Here is a 20,416-nt window from a genome sequence, read left to right as displayed (position 1 = left end):
TATTACCCAAAGGCATGCAACGAGGAAAAATGGAAATATTATTCCAAAGAATAATTTTTACAAGAAGAATTCTGAAGCAAATTTGATTTGTAGTACAGTATTATGCTGTTCAGAATAAATGAAAAAAAAGACAGTGTGTAAATGGGCTGATCGATGGTCAAAAATGTGTTTCCAGGGGATAAAACAAAAATAACTAGAATGGCACTCGGGAGAGCACATACCTCCACCAGGTTGATCAGTTTATGTTTTCTATCCCACTAGTAGGCTGGATCTGGATCTGGATCCAGACCTCCAAAATCTAATCTGCTTGCTCTCATCACCTAACTAACTCATCCACCCAGTTTTGTCAAAACTCGCCCCTAACTTTTTTTTAATATCGTGCTATATATAGTTTTTGGCCTGATCTCTCAATGGTGAAGAAACACTTTATTAATGAAAAAATTATCCGATCCGGGTCCAGATTTGGATCTTCCCAAAAATCGAATCAATTCGTCCTTGTGACACACACAACCTGTCCACCAAGCTTCGTCAGAATCCGTCTACAACTTTTTGAGATAGTGATCAAAAAAAAAACATACATACATATATATATATATATATATATATATATATATATATATATATATATATATATATATATATATATATATATATCGGTTTCGCCCTATCTATCAATGGTGAAGAATCACTTAAAAATTTCTCGTATCCGGATATGGATCTTTACCAAAATCTAACAATTCGTCCTTGGCAGACACCCAACCTGTACACCAAGTTTTGGTCGCATCAGTCCATAACCTTTGAGATGTCATGCTTTATGTCGTTTTTGGCCCCATTTCTCAATGGTGAATCAATTAAAAAATTATTGGGATACGGATCCGGATTCGGATCTTCACCAAAATTGAATCAACTCGTCCGTTGTTACACATCCAACATGTCCAGTAAGTTTCGACTGAATCTGTCCATAACCTCTTGAGATACCCTGCTCACAGACAGAAAAACAAAGAAGAAAAAGACATCGGACAGAGCACGATATTTGCAAAATCCACCTCCCTCTCCAAAGGTTGCCATGGATACATCAAATTGTCCATTTCATTAAGATTAAAATTGACAATCTTAATCGAAGCTCAGGCCAGTCAGATGAAATTTTTTTTACGTTTTATATTGAAATGGATGATTTTTAGAAGTTTGACCTTGAGTTGACCTTTGACCTTTTGCCCTCAAAAATAGTTGTTTTCCCAATTCAGTGATGGACTATGCAAATCATGTTCAACTTTCAAGTTAATAGGATGTAAATTGTCGATTTTTCGGTTGAAAATTGATGGTTTTTAAAAGTTTGACCTTGAGTTGACCTATGACCTTAATGGTCTCAAAAATAGTTGGTTTCCCAATTCAGTGATGCACTATGAAATTGCTGTTTAATTTTCAATTCAATCGGATGAAAATTGACAATTTCAGAAATTTGACCTCAAGATGACCTTTGACCTCAAAATCAATAGGCTTCTCAGTTGAGACTACCTCTACAACTTGGTGAAGTTTCATGACAATCGGTTTAGAATTGTGACCTGTCAGCGATTGACAAACAGACAAGCCGGTAGGCGACATGGGTGGTTGCTACATAATTGCATACTATTCAGTAGTCATACAGTTTTTGACGGATCGGGCTGAAAATTTTTGACAAAGAGATTGATTATAGTGCGCATAAAAACCTGGAAGCCGATTTTTGATTTTCGAAAAAATAATTTTTTTAGGATTTTTCAAAAATTTCAAAGTCCCGTTGCTAGGCAACGGTGGCGTCCATAGCAACGGTGCTCGAAAGCATAGAACTAGATCCTGGTATGAACCTACCTGTCAAGTTTCATCAAAATAGGTTGACTCCTCTGGCCTCCAGAGCTGTCCATTACATACAAACAAACATACAAACATACAGACAGACGGAAAAACTGAGAATAAGGGTACTCTATCAGCGACCACCCAACAAACAAACAGATAGACAGAATAACAAATTCGACTGATCAATATATACTTGAAAAATGTTCAGTTTTGAAAAGTAACAAACATACAGAGAGGGGTGAAACCATAATCCATCTTTGGTGGTGGAGGTAATAAATGTTACATCAACAACAGGCCCTTTTATCTAAGTTATATTTTACATCATGTTCACAAACCACAATATAATCAACAGTATAAGATTGTATTTATTTATCATCCGTGAGTCAGAACAGAAGTGTCTTCAACAGCTGAGATGATGTCCTAATTCGAACAACGCATTCGTTGATGGACTTGCTGCGGCAATGCATTGTGGTTTTAATCATGTTATTTTGTCATCATGACAGGCTATTTTTGTTGAAATAATTGCACCCTTGATTTACGCTTCCTCTTTTATTAACCCTTTCCACGCCATTTCTTGCTGTCCTGTTTTGTTTTAATACTTAGTGGAAATTCGGAACAAAGCTCGAATGCATAGATATATGGATTGTGTACATACAGTACATGTTGGTTCTTGTATAAATCACAATTAGAGGTTAATATGAGAGGGAAAAGGGGGGAGGGGCTAAATTGAGACATAATATTGGGGGATTGTAAGAGGAGGATAGGCAATAGGAGGCAGAAAGGAGGTTAGGGAAGTGTGGAGGGAAGTGGGTTCGGAGGAATTCGGGTTAAGGAGAAGGACTATCATGGTTGCCCTTCATAGCCTCGATGGCCGTACACACGTGACATGCGAATAACATGGGAATGTGATTTTATTTATAGTGTCGGAGCTACTGCCCAAGACAACAACCACACTCAGAGATAGATAGTGGTGTAACGTGGTGTCAAGGGATATCCAGGAGCAAGAAGACCAGACCACTTGCTACCTGCGGCTGAGGTTGGAATTTGTCATTCGTTGAGGGTGTCAGCGATGACTCACTTACTTTGGGACACTGTGAGATCTTTAACGTGCACCGACTCATGCTGACAAATGGGACAACTGGTTTAACGTCCATAGGAGGGACGGGCACACACGTTATGCGTAACACCAGCCGGATGACAGTTTATACCTGGGTCGGGATTCGAACCCAGGCTACATATTTCAGAGGTGAGTGTGGGTACCTCGAGGCAGCTCGAGGGTACAAGATGATCCGCTTCGTTAAAAAAACACAAATGAGCAAATAATTCATGACAATATTCACTTTGAGGGGTGAGTGAGGTGAGTGTCAGACTTTCTGTACCATTGCTGACATGGTCAGTATTAAAAAGTGCAACCATAATGAGGCAAAAACAAGCTCGTTAACCTTGTCTTTGTGTGTGCCCTATGCCTGGCTGTTCATTTCCAGCACATTGCAAGTATATCAGTCTAAAAATCCATCTCGATCTAAAAATTGGCCATTTCTGTAAAGGACAAGATAATAAAGGGTCTTCTTAATTCCAACCTGCTTGAAGGTCTTATGGCCATATACCTGATTCCCTGGGCCCAAATGAACCCAGAGATGCGAGGGGTGTCCAAAAGCTCCCTGTAACGAGATGCTCACAATAATTGAATATGTAAGCCTGGTGTTGGCTTCATGGTTGAGGTGTCAGGCTTAAGATCTTAGGGTGTTGAGTTTGAGCCCCTGTCGTGCCGTTAAATAACTCTCGGTCGGTTGACTCAGCCTGTCATCCTTCCGAGGTTGGCAAAATGAATACCAGGTTACTGGTAAGATCAGCGGGCGGCATCAGCGGCACAGCTGTGCTCCGAGCAATGATGCAACCAGCAGCCACAGGCTGCATATGAAATAATAATCCAAGACAAACCTCGGTTTATATACATTTTCCAATAGTACTGCAGCATAGCAAACCAATTGTTCGACTTTTCATAAAAGCACCAAAATTGGTACATATGTTGACTAATCTATTCTGAACAATTCTGGATATGGAGCATCAGTGACATGTTCAGAAGTATTTTTATGTGGTGGTGGTAGTGGTGGAAGTGGTGTTGTAATTGGTAATATTGGCTACATGTGGCCCATGCTGCAGTTCATGACCACCGTCGGATTCAAGTTTGAACTGTAGACATCGACGTCATCATCTTGGCGGTGATGGTAGCCCAGGCACAACCATGCGTGGATGAACTCTGGATTGCCTTTGGGACGGGCAAGAACTACCGCTACATCCCTGCCCATGAAATAGCTGCCTCCCTCGGTCCACAGAAGGCACGTGCCCTCCCTGTCTTCCATGCCATGACCGGATGTGACACGGTATCAGCATTCGTGGAGCATGGGAAGGCATCTGCCTGGGCCACATGGAACTCGTTTCCAGAACTGACAGATTCTCTTGTGACCCTGACCACCATGCCAGTCAACATCCAGGATGACACAATGCACTGCATTGAAAGGTTTGTGGTGCTCCTCTATGACTGCACCAGTCCATATACGGACATCAACGAGGCCAGAAAGAAACACTTCGCCAAGAGGAACTCCATCCAGCATATCCCACCTACCTACGATGCTTTGGAACAGCATGTGAAGATATCAGTCTTCCAGGGTGGCTATGTCTGGGGACAGGTCTTGGTCCCTCAACCCGTGTTTCCATCACCAACAAGCTGGGGCTGGCAGCAAACAGAGGATGGGTCCTACAAACCGCTCTGGACCACACTCCCTGAGGCTTCAAAAAGCTGCTTCGAGCTGGTGTCGTGCGGCTGCAAAAAAAGGCTGTAGAAACCGCTGCAAATGCAAGAAGGCTAATCTGCAATGCACTGGACTGTGTGCTTGTGAAGGAGAATGGCAGTAGACAGACGCAGTAGACACAGACTGAGATATCGGCCTAGCTTCGAATGTGCAAATGCAAAGTCGCATTGCTTGTAAAAGTGTTGACTTGTTGATCCAGAGCCAGTACACTTGAGCTCAGAAACTCATATTGTACTAGACTGATGTGTGCGTGTACCATGTGTCCTGGTAGAATGGTAGTAGACAGTAAACCGTAGCCGCTTCAAAGTGAAGTGTGCAATAATTTGACTACATTTTCTGAGTTTGTCATTATCATGATTATCAGTTCCCTTTTCAAAATAGAGTAAAGTATGTAATCTATAATGCAATTTTTGTTGATTCCAAACCCATTGAATGTGATGAATATCATTTGACTCTTGTTCTCCAGGCAATAATGGGTACTTTTCAGCAAAAAGTTTCAGGAGAGCAGCAATTTACAAATCAAATAATGGCTTTTTTTTTTGTTACCAAAAATACTGGCTCATAATATTTGAATACGTCTTTTCATGGTCAATTTACTGAATTTTACACTTTCCTTATATCTACCACCAATACAATAAGAAAATAAGAGCATATAGCCAATTTCGCTAAAGTAGAATGGCGGCCATTTTGGAAAATGGTCGCCGAAGCTGACCAAGGCACAATCTCGGGTGGCTCCATATCGAAAAATAGTTTGGAATACATCATTCTACATGTGTACCAATTTTGGTGCTTTTATGCAAATTTGAACAATTGATCTGAAATATCAGACTACGCTGCAGGACTACCACACATAAGTATTGTATATGTAATTAGTAAGAAAATATATTAACTCTTTAAACGCTGAGGTCCATGGACTTTCGGCTTCCCCACCATGGGCTCCCGGTAGAAAAATCCAGCCGCTCGCATATATGGAGGTTTTAAGAGCGGCCATTGAACCGGCCGCACCTGGTAAACCAGCTGGTCGGGTATGTGGAGGTTTGAATAGTGACTGGTAAAACGGCCACTCTGGTCTTTGGTTATTTGACGAGCATCTGGGAAACCAGCTGCGTTTGGTAAACCAGCCACTCAGGTATATGGAGGTTTGAATAGTGACAGGTAAACCGGCCATGTCTGGTAAACCAGCCGCTCGGGTATATGGAGGTTTGAATAGTGACATGTAAACCGGCCGCGTCTGGTAAACCAGCCGCTCGGGTATATGGAGGTTTGAATAGTGGCCGGTAAACCGGCCGCGTCTGATAAACCAGCCGCTCGGGTATATGGAGGTTTGAATAGTGGCAGGTAAACCGGCCGCGTCTGGTAAACCAGCCGCTCGGGTATATGGAGGTTTGAAGAGTGGCTGGTAAACCGGCCGTGTCTGGTAAACCAGCTGCTCGGGTATATGGAGGTTTGAAGAGTGGCAGGTAAACCGGCCGTGTCTGGTAAACCAGCTGCTCGGGTATATGGAGGTTTGAAGAGTGGCTGGTAAACCGGCCGTGTCTGGTAAACCAGCCGCTCGGGTATATGGAGGTTTGAAGAGTGGCTGGTAAACCGGCCGTGTCTGGTAAACCAGCTGCTCGGGTATATGGAGGTTTGAAGAGTGGCCGGTAAACCGGCCGTGTCTGGTAAACCAGCCGCTCGGGTATATGGAGGTTTGAATAGTGGCTGGTAAACCAGCCTCGTCTGGTAAACCAGCCGCTCAGGTATATGGAGGTTTGAATAGTGGCTGGGAAACCGGCCATGTCTGGTAAACCAGCCGCTCGGGTATATGGAGGTTTGAATAGTAGCAGGTAAACCAGCCTTGTCTGGTAAACCAGCCGCTCAGGTATATGGAGGTTTGAATAGTGGCTGGTTCAAATGGTTGAAGTATATTTACTTATTTATACACAAGCTAAGTGCTAATCTTGTTAGCACATGAAGACTGTTGTGCGCAGCTCTTTCGTATAACTTTTTGAACATCTCACATATACTCTGTTCTTGCAAACACGATGGATACATTGGGATACATGTTCCTTCAGGGTTGATATTGCACCTGCTTACTGATATCATTTTTCAAATAAATAAGAATATCTTTAGGAATTATTTTGATTTACTTTAATGTAAACTATAGTCTCCCTGGAATGCTGTAAGTAAAAACAATCGATCAAATGGCCTCTTGACTGAGAGATGGCATTGCCAAAGCGATCTCTTGCGAGGATGGTGTTGCGTGGTTTGCCCTTGCCTTCCCAGAAATCTGTCCAGACAGGAATTTGGAATTTGTCCATGGTGTCTTCTTTACTCTTCCCGAAGGACACCATGGGATTTTTAACGTCCAACAACGAATGTTGGCAGATGGGACACCCGTCTTAACGTCTATCCGAGGGACGGCACACACATTGATGAATCACCCTGCCTGTGAAATACCGGGATGGCAGCTTATAGCTGGGTCGGGATTCAAACCCAGTTTATACAGCTTCTAGAGACAAGTGTGCGTACCTCTAAGTCGAGGCCATCCTGCCAATCCTAAATAAACACCTAAAAGCCTAAAAGTCAATCTACCCTAGTAGGATACCATCGAGCCGCGATGTAAGCCCAATCACCTCTGAGTTGTCTCGCCTGGGTTTGAATCTTGACCCATCTATAAACTGTCACCCTGGTGTGGCAGGCGCAGGGCGAGAGCATTAATGTGTGTGCTGTCCACCAGACCAACGTTAAGCTGGAGGACCTGTCTAATGGCATTGGTGGACTTTGAATGTTTTCAGGTGTTTGTCATCTGCCCACCTGTATCTTAACCTTCCAGCCAAAACGATTTTCCACAGCAAACTGATACACAACAAGACAAAAGTGAGAAAAAGAAGACGAGGTGAAATAAAACTTGTCATCTTCACAACACCTGCACAGGTGCATCAATATGTTCTGTTACCCTTTTGCCCATATTTTGTGCCTGTTGACCTTTTGTCTTCTGTTAATTTGCTTTTCCATGTACCTTGACACACTTGTATAAAAAAAAAGTGTGTGTGTGTGTGTGTGTGTGTGTGTGTGTGTGTGTGTGTGTGTGTGTGAGAGAGAGAGAGAGAGAGAGAGAGAGAGAGAGAGAGAGAGAGAGAGAGAGAGAGAGAGAGAGAGAGAGAGAGAGAGAGAGAGAGAGAGAGAGAGAGAGAGAGAGAGAGAGAGAGAGAGAGAGAGAGAGAGAGAGAGAGAGAGGGAGAGAGAAGGAGAGGGAGAGAGAGAGAGGGAGAGAGAGGGAGGGGGGAGAGAGAGGGAGGGGGAGAGAGAGGGAGGGGGGAGAGAGAGGGAGGGGGGAGAGAGAGGGAGGGGGGAGAGAGAGGGAGGGGGAGAGAGAGGGAGGGGGAGAGAGAGAGAGAGAGAGAGAGAGAGAGAGAGAGAGAGAGAGAGAGAGAGAGAGAGAGAGAGAGAGAGAGAGAGAGAGAGAGAGAGAGAGAGAGAGAGAGAGAGAGAGAGAGAGAGAGAGAGAGAGAGAGAGAGAGAGAGAGAGAGAGAGAGAGAGAGAGAGAGAGAGAGAGAGAGAGAGAGAGAGAGAGAGAGAGAGAGAGAGAGAGAGAGAGAGAGAGAGAGAGAGAGAGAGAGAGAGAGAGAGAGAGAGAGAGAGAGAGAGAGAGAGAGAGAGAGAGAGAGAGAGAGAGAGAGAGAGAGAGAGAGAGAGAGAGAGAGAGAGAGAGAGAGAGAGAGAGAGAGAGAGAGAGAGAGAGAGAGAGAGAGAGAGAGAGAGAGAGAGAGAGAGAGAGAGAGAGAGAGAGAGAGAGAGAGAGAGAGAGAGAGAGAGAGAGAGAGAGAGAGAGAGAGAGAGAGAGAGAGAGAGAGAGAGAGAGAGAGAGAGAGAGAGAGAGAGAGAAAGTGTGTATGAGGTGGAGTGGAGTGGAGTGGAGTGGAGTGGAGTGGTGGGAGAGAAATTTCTCAAAGTTTGTTTGCTTTGTCCTAAATGGCTATGGCAATAAACTTCGGTTCTGGTTCTGTGCAGGGTGGGAATAGCTCGCTTTTCTGCATGCCTGCATTAATAGCAGTCTGTTTATCGTCTGATTCTACATTGGCTGGTGAATGTGAACGATTGTACATAAGCTATCTACACTAATAAATGTCAGTGTGTGTCCGTCAGTCAATCCGTCTCCTCCATAACTTCAAATCCATGAAACCTCGCAGCCCCAAACTTTGCATGCATAAAAAGGGAACTCCAAGGAAGTGTATGAGTGAAAATTGGGTGTTTGGGTTAATTAAAACACCCCTTTTGGAGATAATTAACAGCCTTATTTAATTATATCCTTCATCAAGGCTCATCCTCGATCATCTCGCTCTCCCTTGTTGGGGTCTTAATTTGCCATTTTGTTTGGCATGCTCAACAATGCCTTCACTTGGAACAGGTCGCAATGGTTTATCAACGATAAAGTGCTCAAAAATTATTTTTCCCCACTTTCCTCAATGATGTCATCGAATGCCTCATCCACATACCAATGAATCGCTGTATGCATCACTTTTGTAAGCGTTGTAGTTTTTGAATTTCCAGCTTGGAGCGATTTCATGCATGATGTGATGCGATTTCCCACGATTTACTCTCACGGACTAATTCAAGTATATAATCGAAATATAATTTTAGTTTGGAGGATCGGATCATGTGGACTAAATAACTCAAAATGTGGAGTGAAATATGAAAATGTTAAGAAATCGGCGATGTTTAGCTTAGCTTTTTGTGGGTTTGTGCCGTTACTAATCAGATTGCTATCACTGGGTGGTGGCGGTTGTAACTTTTAACTTCAACAGCGTAGGAGTGATCACATTTTCCTTTGTCCTCATGACTGTTTCCAAAGCAACTGATTATTTTATATGACTTGGTGTGATTTATAACGGTTATATGGTTTCTCTTTGTGAGTTTCAAAGCAAAATATATTTGATAACACCCAATTTCTGAGCCGTTTGCCATGTCACTGTATTTACTAAATTACAGAGCCAATTGTTTTTTTCTACCCAACACATGACGAATGGCAACTGTTTATAAAGATTAATGTTTATGCACATCTCCCTGAAATGTCGATAATGCAGCATTGTTTTTATAATTTGTTTATTTAAATTCCCCAAAACAAGGGTGAAAGCCACTCAAGGTTTTTGGTTTGTATACAGTACATACTGTCTACCCCACTCCACCTTCTCCGAATACAGTGCAGCACCCTCTTCCCACACATAACTCTCTCTCGATTTCTCGATCTCTCAACGTTGGTTATGTCCAGACAGTGTTTGTCTCCAGGCGGTGCTTGTCTGATGTCTCCAGACGGTGTTTGTCTCCGGACGGGTCCCGGCGGTGTTTATACGCGGACGGTGTTTATCTCCGGATGTTGTTTATCTCCAGGTGGTGTTTATCTCTGGACGGTGTTTGTATCCGGACATGCTCAGGTCGTGTTTGTCTAATGATGGTGTTCATCTCCGGACGTGTCCTGGCGGTTTTTGTCTTTGGACAGCGTTTATCTCAAGACATATCTGAGCGGTGTTTATAGTATGAAAAATGGATTTCAGACATTATTTTGTTTCCATCTTCACTGTGCAGAATCTATACAGACGCATTTTGATGAGACAGTATGTACTGTATCCTGATTAACGCTCCACCGCACGTTTGCCTTCCCTTCCCCTCCCCTCATGTTGCTTTGCCTTCCCTTCCCCTCCCCTCACGTTGCTTTGCCTTCTCCCACCCCTTCTTAATCTCCCTCCCTCTTTTCTCCCCCACCCCTCCTCGCTCCACCTCCCTCCTTTCTCTTCCCTCCTCCACCTCCTCACCCCTCCCTCCTACCTCTCCCCACCCCTCTCTCTCTCCCCCTCTTTTTCTCTCATCCTCTCTTAGTATTCCCATCAGTGAAGCAATGGGTGGTATTTGATAGTTTAATTATAAATAGATGTGGATGTTGTTAGACCAGGTCAGTATATGTCATCAGTAGATAAATAAAATGATAAATAACAATTAATGGGGGTCATCTTCGTTCGTATGCAGCACAAGATGGCAGGGTAGCATCATTGGCTGGGGCACGGCTGTGTCTCTGATGCATTGCCCCCATAGGTTAGGGCAGGAATTTGTAATTTGGCCTGGGTGCCGGCGATAGCTCGCCGACTCTGCGTGAAGAACATCATGGGATCTTGAACATCCACCAACGAATTCTGGAAGATGGGACGCCTCGTTTAACGTATCAATGGGGGTGTGGATATAGCACAGACGTGATGGGCCAAATGGCCACCCCCTGTGTTTAAGTTTCTTTTATTATCCTTGTCTAACAACTGTATGAACCATGTGCAGTACATACGAGTCTGATGATGACACAGTTGCGAAAAAAAGGAAGATGAAGTTAACGGATCAGCTACATATTACGTATGCAAAAAGAAAGCCGAAGGAAAAAAAAGAGGGGGGGGGTAAGATTGGGAATAAGGAGAACCATGAAGGGGGAGGAGAGGGGGTCAAAAATTCCACCATTTTCAACAGGCATTATTAACAAATCATGTGTACAGTAATCTATTTCTCTTTAACTGCAGCCACACATTCTTACACGAACAAGCTTTGAATGGCGTGCGACTTGGAGGTGGCATGCAAATAATGACGTCACACAAAGGGATAATTAATATTCAGGCAATTAAAACGACATTGAAATGAACCAACATGCGGATGCCCTCATTCGGGAAATTGAAGGTCCCGAGTTAGATTCCAGGCAGGTCTGTCTATGTGTAGCAGCTGCACCTGGAATGAGCGACAGCATCATCCATCAGGACAGGTACGTCCAATTTGACGGCCGTGGCCACAGTCACCCGTTCGTGGTGGCATGGCATCGCATGGCATCGCATGCAACGACGCAAGTCCAAAAGGGTTAACCGATCCAGGAGGCAGGCATGGATAACCTCCCGAGGACGAAGTTGCTTAGTATTCCGTGCTGTGTCCAAGCATTTCAATAATTGGCCTTCACTCCCAGCAGTGACGAGTGGCACATCGAAGAGAGCCGCGAAACAACCTGGAGGATCTGGAGGAATCCGACGTGGAGAACGGAGAACACCAAGGTTTCCTATTTCAATTAGGGTGCACGTCGTAACCGGATGGAATTTGATGTCCCGTTCGACAGGACGAATGAATCTGACGCTGAGAATCCTTTCAACGTTCGACCTTTCGCTCACCAAGCCATGACAAGCTCGATCATCGGGGGTTAAAGTGGAGCCAAGCCTACCTGAGATTAATAAAGGTGTGCTCAAGGTGTCGTGAGCATCGACGGATGGCTGATATGTGGCCGGAGTCGGATGTTTATTCGCTCAATGGAAGCATAAACCCTCGGGCAATGCGCAGGCTGACGAAGCACACACATCACGATGATGCTCACTACAGCTCCCTACAGGGAAGGTTGTACTGCAGTGCCAGAACCCATCCGGGCACGAGTTCGCGGATGGTGCTCCCTCCGATTGTGGAGCTGGTCTTTGGAAGTCGAGACTGTATAAATGGCGTTCCGGTGCAATAAACGGGTTGGCAGGACGGCCGACAATGCCGACAGGTACACACACTCATCTGGAAGCTGTTCCAGCCTGGGTTCGAATCCCGACCGAGCTATAAACTGCCATCCTGGTGTTTCACATGCGTGGTGCCGTCCCCTGGGATATTCCAACCCACATTAGATGAGTCAAAGGTGAATACATCAGCTCGAAGATATCTTGCTAACCCTCGATGGTTTCTCAAATCAGTGAGTACATTTAAGAACTAGAAAGGCAATCGGTAGAGCGCATACCTCCACCACGTCATGCCTGAGCCACGAGAACATATCGGGCCATTTGTATTTTTGAAATATCATGCCAGATATCGTTTTTGACTCCATCTCTCAATGGTGAAGAATCACTTAAAAAATTAAATAATACTCGTATCCAGATCCGGATTCGGATCTTCACTAAAATCAAAACAATTCGTCCTGAACACACAACCAACCTGTCCACCAAGCTTGGTCTGAATCCGTCCATAACCTTTTGAGCTGTCATGCCATTTATCATTTTTGGCCACTCTGACTCAATGGTGAAGAATCACTTAAAATTAAAAAAAATTCTCCCATCCGGATCCGGATCTTCACCAAAATCGTCTCAATTGATCTTTGTTACACACCCAACATGTCCACCAAGTTTGGTCCGAATCCGTCCAGAACTTTTTGAGACATTGTGCTATATATCGTTTTTGGCGCTATCTCTCAATGGTGAAGAATCACTTTTAAAAATTCGAGTAGTCGGATCCGGATCTTCATCAAAATCGAATCAGTTCGTCATTGTCACACACCCAACCTGCCCACCAAATGTCTCTACAACATTTTGAGATATCCTGCACACAGATAGACAGACGACATGGGTGGTCGCTACATAATTGCATCCTAGTCATACAGTTTTTGACGGATCGGGCTGAAATTTTTTGACAAAGAGGTTGATTATAGTGCGCATACAAGCGCGGAAGCCGATTTTTGATTTTCGAAAACAAATATTTTTTAGGATTTCCCCAAAATTTCAAAGTCCCGTTGCTAGGCAACGGTGGCGTCCATAGCAACGCTGCTCAAAAGCATAGAACTAGATCCTGTTATGAACCTACCTGTCAAGTTTCATCAAAATCGGTCGACTCCTCTGGCCTCCAGAGTTGTCCATTACAAACAAACATGCAAACATACCTACAGACAGACGGATAAAGTAAAAATAAGGGTACTCTAGCGACCACCCAACAAGGGTACTCTCGCGACCACCCAACAAGGGTACTCTCGCGACCACCCAACAAGGGTACTCTAGCGACCACCCAACAAGGGTATTCTAGCGACCACCAAACAAGGGTACTCAAGCGACCACCCAACAAGGGTACTCTAGCGACCACCCAACAAGAGTATTCTAGCGACCACCCAATAAGGGTACTCTAGCGACCACCCAATAAGGGTACTCTAGCGACCACCCAACAAGGGTACTCTACGACCACCCAATAAGGGTACTCTAGTGACCACCAAACAAGGGTACTCCAGCGACCACCCAACAAGGGTACTCTAGCGACCAGCCAATAAGGGTACTCCAGCGACCACCCAACAAGGGTACTCTCGCAACCACCCAACAAGGGTACTCTAGCGACCACCCAACAAGGGTACTCTAGCGACCAGCCAACAAGAGTACTCCAGCGACCACCCAACAAGGGTACTCTAGCGACCACTCAACAAGGGTACTCTAGCGACCACCCAACAAGGGTACTCTAGCGACCACCCAACAAGGCTACTCTCGCGACCACCCAACAAGGGTACTCTAGCGACCACTCAACAAGGATACTCTAGCGATCACCCAACAAGGGTACTCGAGCGACCACCCAACAAGGGTACTCCAGCGACCACCAAACAAGGGTACTCTAGCGACCACCAAACAAGGGTACTCCAGCGACCACCCAACAAGGGTACTCTAGCGACCACCCAACAAGGGTACTCCAGCGACCACCAAACAAGGGTACTCTAGCGACCACCCAACAAGGGTACTCTAGCGACCGCCAAACAAGGGTACTCTAGCGACCACCCAACAAGGGTACTCTAGCGACCACCCAACAAGGGTACTCTAGCGACCACCCAATAAGGGTACTCTAGCGACCACCCAACAAGGGTACTCCAGCGACCACCCAACAAGGGTACTCTAGCGACCACCCAACAAGGGTACTCTAGCGACCACCCAATAAGGGTACTCCAGCGACCACCCAATACGGGTACTCTCGCGACCACCAAACAAGGGTACTCCAGCGACCACCCAACAAGGGTACTCTAGCGACCACCCAACAAGGGTACTCTAGTGACCACCCAATAAGGGTACTCTAGCGACCACCCAACAAGGGTACTCCAGCGACCACCCAATAAGGGTACTCTAGCGACCACCCAACAAGGGTACTCTAGCGACCACCCAACAAGGGTACTCTAGCGACCACCCAACAAGGGTACTCTAGCGACCACCCAATAAGGGTACTCCAGCGACCACCCAACAAGGGTACTCTAGCGACCACCCAACAAGGGTACTCTAGCGACCACCCAATAAGGGTACTCTAGCGACCACCCAACAAGGGTACTCTAGCGACCACCAAACAAGGGTACTCCAGCGACCACCCAACAAGGGTACTCTAGCGACCACCCAACAAGGGTACTCTAGTGACCACCCAATAAGGGTACTCTAGCGACCACCCAACAAGGGTACTCCAGCGACCACCCAATAAGGGTACTCTAGCGACCACCCAACAAGGGTACTCTAGCGACCACCCAACAAGGGTACTCTAGCGACCACCCAACAAGGGTACTCTAGCGACCACCCAATAAGGGTACTCCAGCGACCACCCAACAAGGGTACTCTAGCGACCACCCAACAAGGGTACTCTAGCGACCACCCAATAAGGGTACTCTAGCGACCACCCAACAAGGGTACTCTAGCGACCACCCAATAAGGGTACTCCAGCGACCACCCAATAAGGGTACTCTCGCGACCACCAAACAAGGGTACTCCAGCGACCACCCAACAAGGGTACTCTAGCGACCACCCAACAAGGGTACTCTAGTGACCACCCAATAAGGGTACTCCAGCGACCACCCAACATACATACATACAAACATACAGACAGACGGAAAACCTGAGAATAAGGGTAGTCTCATGACCACCCAATAGTCTCGCGACAACCCAACAAACAGGGGTGAAAACACAACCTCTGCACACCTTTTGGTGGTGGAGGTAAAATTCCTTTGTGTCACCAAAGCTACGAGCCCTGTGAATGAGCATTTTAAGGACCTATCTGTTTATTGCGGAGGAATACTATAATTTGACAAGGCTCGTGCTTGTGTCGGTCTGCGTCGGCGGACAGTTCGAATGATAGTTTTTAATCAACTGAAGGTTAACAAAGGTATTCCAACCACAGTGGGAGGCAAAGCAAAGCTGACGTCTCAGGTGTGAGCCCCACGTTGAAGCAAAGGTTGGGAGCGTTGAACACCCAACAGCTCCGTCAATCTACGCCCCCCCCCCCACCAACACAAAAAAACGTCCATATCGTTCCCTTCACCTGTAAACATTTTTCAAAATCTGCTTTTATTCCCGGTGATATTATTTTATGGAATGGTAATTATCCAGAGTAATAACGGGGCTGCGATTCACGTTCCATTTCAGTGGAATCAACGATGAAAAGATGAAAATACGCGAAGGCCACAATTAGGCCTCCGAAACATTGATTTCCCAAAGGTATAAGCAACAAATCTGTTTAACACCTTCAACCAGGTCACTTTGACAAAAGGTAAATTGTGCTGCTTTCAAAGGGAAACTTTCAGGGGCGTCTGAACATTATGTGGGCCATTGAAAACGTCCTCGGAACGGGATTCTCGCGAGGAGTTCAACACGGTCCCCCCACCCTGCAGGAGTGTGTGAGCAGGGAAATGTTGGCGTAACCACTCACGCACATCCACACAACACCAAAATCATGGCAACTGCGATCCAAGAAAGAGCAGACCAATGATGGTGATGGCGTGGCATTGTTCTGACCACCAATAAATTGTTCTGACACTTCATTGTTCTCACACTCCATTGTTCTGATACTCCATTGTTAGAACGTGGCTTGTTGTTGAAGTAAATTGTTTTTACCACCACCACCCCCCCCCCAAAAAAAATTAACAATAATGGGGGAAAAGTAAGGTATAAAGCATAACTACAGGAATAGGTCGTCACGAGAAACTCCTGATGGGAAGATATCCTTTTTTTTGTGCGTCGTCCACCAAGGGCCGAAACACTCTTCAACGGGAGGATCTTCCACTGAAGTTTTCCTATCGGTTTTTGCTCTTAGTGGAGTTTTCACATTTTTTTATTTATACAGCGCACACACACACACACACACACACACACACACACACACACACACACACACACACACACACACACACACACACACACACACACACACACACACACACACACACACACACACACACACACACACACACACACACACGCGCGCGCTGAATGACCCGATCAGGACGGGGTCGTTTCAACTTGAGTTCAACGACCTGATCCTGGGTACCCCTGGCCCGTGTGCAAAATCTGGTGATTGGGCCAGGTGTGTGGAAATACAAGGAAATTAAGACACAGGTGGAGGCCCTTCAGCCCATCATGCATGCGCCATATCAACACCACACCAATTTATTAACACAAGATGAAAAGAAGAAAATGCAAAATGTTTTTTTTTTATTTTTTAAACAGTTTTGTGGGGGGATTTTTTGGTATTTTTTTTTCTTCTTTCCAGGGAAGGGGACATGGGCTTGGTTAAAAAACACACATCAACCACACAACCCCCCCTTGACGAGATCCCCACCAACAGCACTCCATACACAGCACACACAATGACCCATCAATTCTCAAACTACCTAAAAGTCTTATCAACATCCCTATACCCCTCTATCTCCATAACTTCCAGGTACCTATCTAATTAAAACTTCCAGGTACCTATCTAATTTAAACTTCCAGGTACCTACATAATTAAAACTTCCAGGTACCTATCAAATTTAAACTTCCAGGTACCTATCTAATTAAAACTTCCAGGTACCTATCAAATTTAAACTTCCAGGTACCTATCTAATTTAAACTTCCAGGTACCTATCTAATTGAAACTTCCAGGTACCTATCTAATTGAAACTTCCAGGTACCTATCTAATTTAAACTTCCAGGTACCTATCAAATTTAAACTTCCAGGTACCTATCAAATTTAAACTTCCAGGTACCTATATAATTAAAACTTCCAGGTACCTATCTAATTGAAACTTCCAGGTACCTATCTAATTCTAATTTAAACAGCTACTTTTTCTGCTGCCACTACTTTTCCAGGGAGACCATTCTATGCATTAACTACTCTCTAAGTGAAAGTCCTCTGCCTTACTACAGTCTTAACTCTCCTCTTCTTTCCTCTCAGGCTATGACCCCTGGTCCTATCACTGTTTACGCTGCTGAATAATTCATTTTCACTTATTTTATGTATACCTTTCATTATCTTAAACATCTCTATCATATCTCCTCATAACTACCTCCTTTCTAGTGTATAAAGCCCTGTCTCCTTCAGCCGCTCCTCATAGCTGAGTCGAGATGGGCTCAGAATCCATCTCGGAGCCCTGTGCTGAACCCTCTCTCTGGCATCTTTGTCCTTCCTGAGTTGTGGTGACCAGAACTGCACACAATATTCTAGATGTGGCCCTCACTACATTCCTGTACAATGTTAACTCCTCTTTTGATTTATAATTGATCCCCCTCTGAACACAACCTAAAACCCTATTTACTTTACCTGTAGCTGCCTGGCACTGTGCTACCTGCTTACCTCCCGTATCTATTACCACCCCCAGATCCTTCTCCTGTGTGTCACGCTCCAAAATTACCCCTTGCATCCTGTAATCTCTATTTTCATTGTTCTTTCCCATCCCCAACACCTGACACTTGCTCAGGTTTAATTACATCTGCCAATCTTTTGCCCAATCTATACATAACAAGTATCAATACTTTCCTGAATCTGATCACCACCCCCTCTGTTATCCACCTCGCCTCGAAGCTTTATGTCATCTAAATGATAATGCAGCACATGGAAAAAAATGAATTATACAGTCATCAAAGGAATGGCTCCACCACGCACGCGCGCACACACACACACACACACACACACACACACACACACACACACACACACACACACACACACACACACACACACACACACACACACACACACACACACACACACACACACACACACACACACACACACACACACACACACACACACAGCTCTTATAAATAAATTGGTATACGCAAACACAGCAACAACAACTACGTGTTATAAAATATCCTTTTTTCGTGTGTTTCACTTCATTTTACATCCTCATTGTATTGAGACTCACATATAGATATGCAATATGTTTGTGAAGTACAATATGGTGCATTTTGATTAAACGTGTCAGTCAAGCGACCAGTAGGCACGGCTCGTGTCTGAAAGCAGCACTTCAAACCCTAGGTAGCAGCCCAAGTCAAAAGTGAAGGATTTATCTTAAAAGATAGCTCTCACTATTTCCTTGAGGTTTAGTGCTTCTTTTTCCATTGTCTCTAAAGTGATTTCTGCAATCCTAACCCGAAACGTAACCCTCTCCCACACCTGGAAAACTAGAGGGAAGAGTAGGATTGGGACATTTTAAAATTTTATTATTATTGATATTTGCCCTACACAAGGCTGAAAGCACGAAGTACAGAGTAATTTATATTATTATTGAAAGAAAATGGATCATAAGATGTGGGGAAGCACGTGGGAAAAAAGCTACTTGCATAGCCCTTCGTTCTTCACCTAGGTATGGCCAGCATGTACAGGTGTGAAATGGTGGCAAGACGAGTCCCTCAACCAAAGACCTTGACAGAAGGTACCAAGTTGGAAAGAGCAATAGAGCGATTACCATTAAAATATCTGAAAAACAAACTTCGAGTAGCAACAGACCTACGGTGTGAAAGTGCTTGGAGAGACGAGCCGCGCTCCACTCCAACAAATTGACTCCATGCTTCTGGAGCCTGTCTCATAAGGACAGATGACAAGCTGGAGTTCCAGCCCAAATGTAGCAATAGTACTCCATCAGGGGGTGTATAGTTGTCTTATACAAACAAAGGATAGCATCCGGAGGTAGATATTTCTGGGCTCGATAGAGACAACCAACTTGTATAGAAGTACTCTTTGCAATACCTAACATATACGTCTCCTCGCTGAGATTACGGGAGATATCAAGACCAAGTAGGCACAGGTCTGATGCTTCCGGTAAGATCAATGGATCCATGTGCACAGGAGGAAAAGACCCATCTCGAGAACGAGCCAGGGACAGCAATTTAGTCTTCTTGGCTTTGAAGGTTTCCAGCCAATCGTGACCCTACTTCAACACGTTCTCTAAATCATTGTTCAGTGAGGCACAAACCTCACTACGAGAAGTGTTACTTGAATTAGGGGATACACAGGAGAGTTTGGAATCATCGGCAAACATGGTGAGCTGGGATGAAATGTTATCAGACAAGTCATTGATGTATAACAGAAAAAGAGTATAACTAAGAACAGAACCCTGAGGAACACCAGAATTTACAGAGCAAATAAGGGATGATTGACCATCAAGGACCACCTTCAACTTTTGGTTAGAAAGGAAAGCAAAAATGATGGACAACATTCCACCCAACAAACCATATGACTGAAGCTTGTACAGTAGTCCGTTGTGACACCTTATCAAAGGCCTTGCGAATATCCAAAGCACCAAAACGGATCTCACCCCTAAAATCTAAGGCCCTGTAAAAATGATCACTAATTCGGGAGAGTAAGTCGCCAGTCAACCTGGAATGGAAAAAGCCAAACTGACAATCAGTAAGAAGTTCATTGTCCTCAAGGTGACTAAGAAGCTTATGATTGATAAAACATTCAAAGATCGTAGAAATCACAGGAAGACGACGAATGAGATGATAATTATAAGCCAGAGAATGGTCACCGACTCCCCCCCCCCCCCCCGGAATAAAGGGATTATGTGTCCGTAGAACGTGTTGTATGCTTGGGACAAGATTGCCAATAGGGTGGGTACATGCTATGGTATTAATCTCTCTATAATTCCAGCAATATGTGTGTGTGTGTGTGTGTGTGTGTGTGCGTTTGTGTATGTGTGTGTGTGTGTGTGTCTGTGACCGCTGTTTCTCGACAACCCCTGGTCCGATCTAATTGAAACTTGCCAGGAATA

General features: G+C 44.8%; 1 protein-coding gene across 2 annotated transcripts in view; it reads right to left on the bottom strand.

Moving 5' to 3' along the window:
• Positions 1 to 20,416, bottom strand: part of LOC147009809 (disks large-associated protein 3-like) — a 125,592-nt gene that overhangs the window by 49,989 nt on the left and 55,187 nt on the right. The window lies entirely within an intron of this gene.

This window comes from Eptatretus burgeri, chromosome 17 (genome assembly GCF_056783735.1).
Source record: "Eptatretus burgeri isolate ZD-2024b chromosome 17, Ebu_testis_v1, whole genome shotgun sequence".
Classification (NCBI taxonomy): domain Eukaryota; kingdom Metazoa; phylum Chordata; class Myxini; order Myxiniformes; family Myxinidae; genus Eptatretus; species Eptatretus burgeri.
Note: the sequence above shows the minus strand (reverse complement) of the source record. Positions and strands in the feature narration are given on the sequence as shown.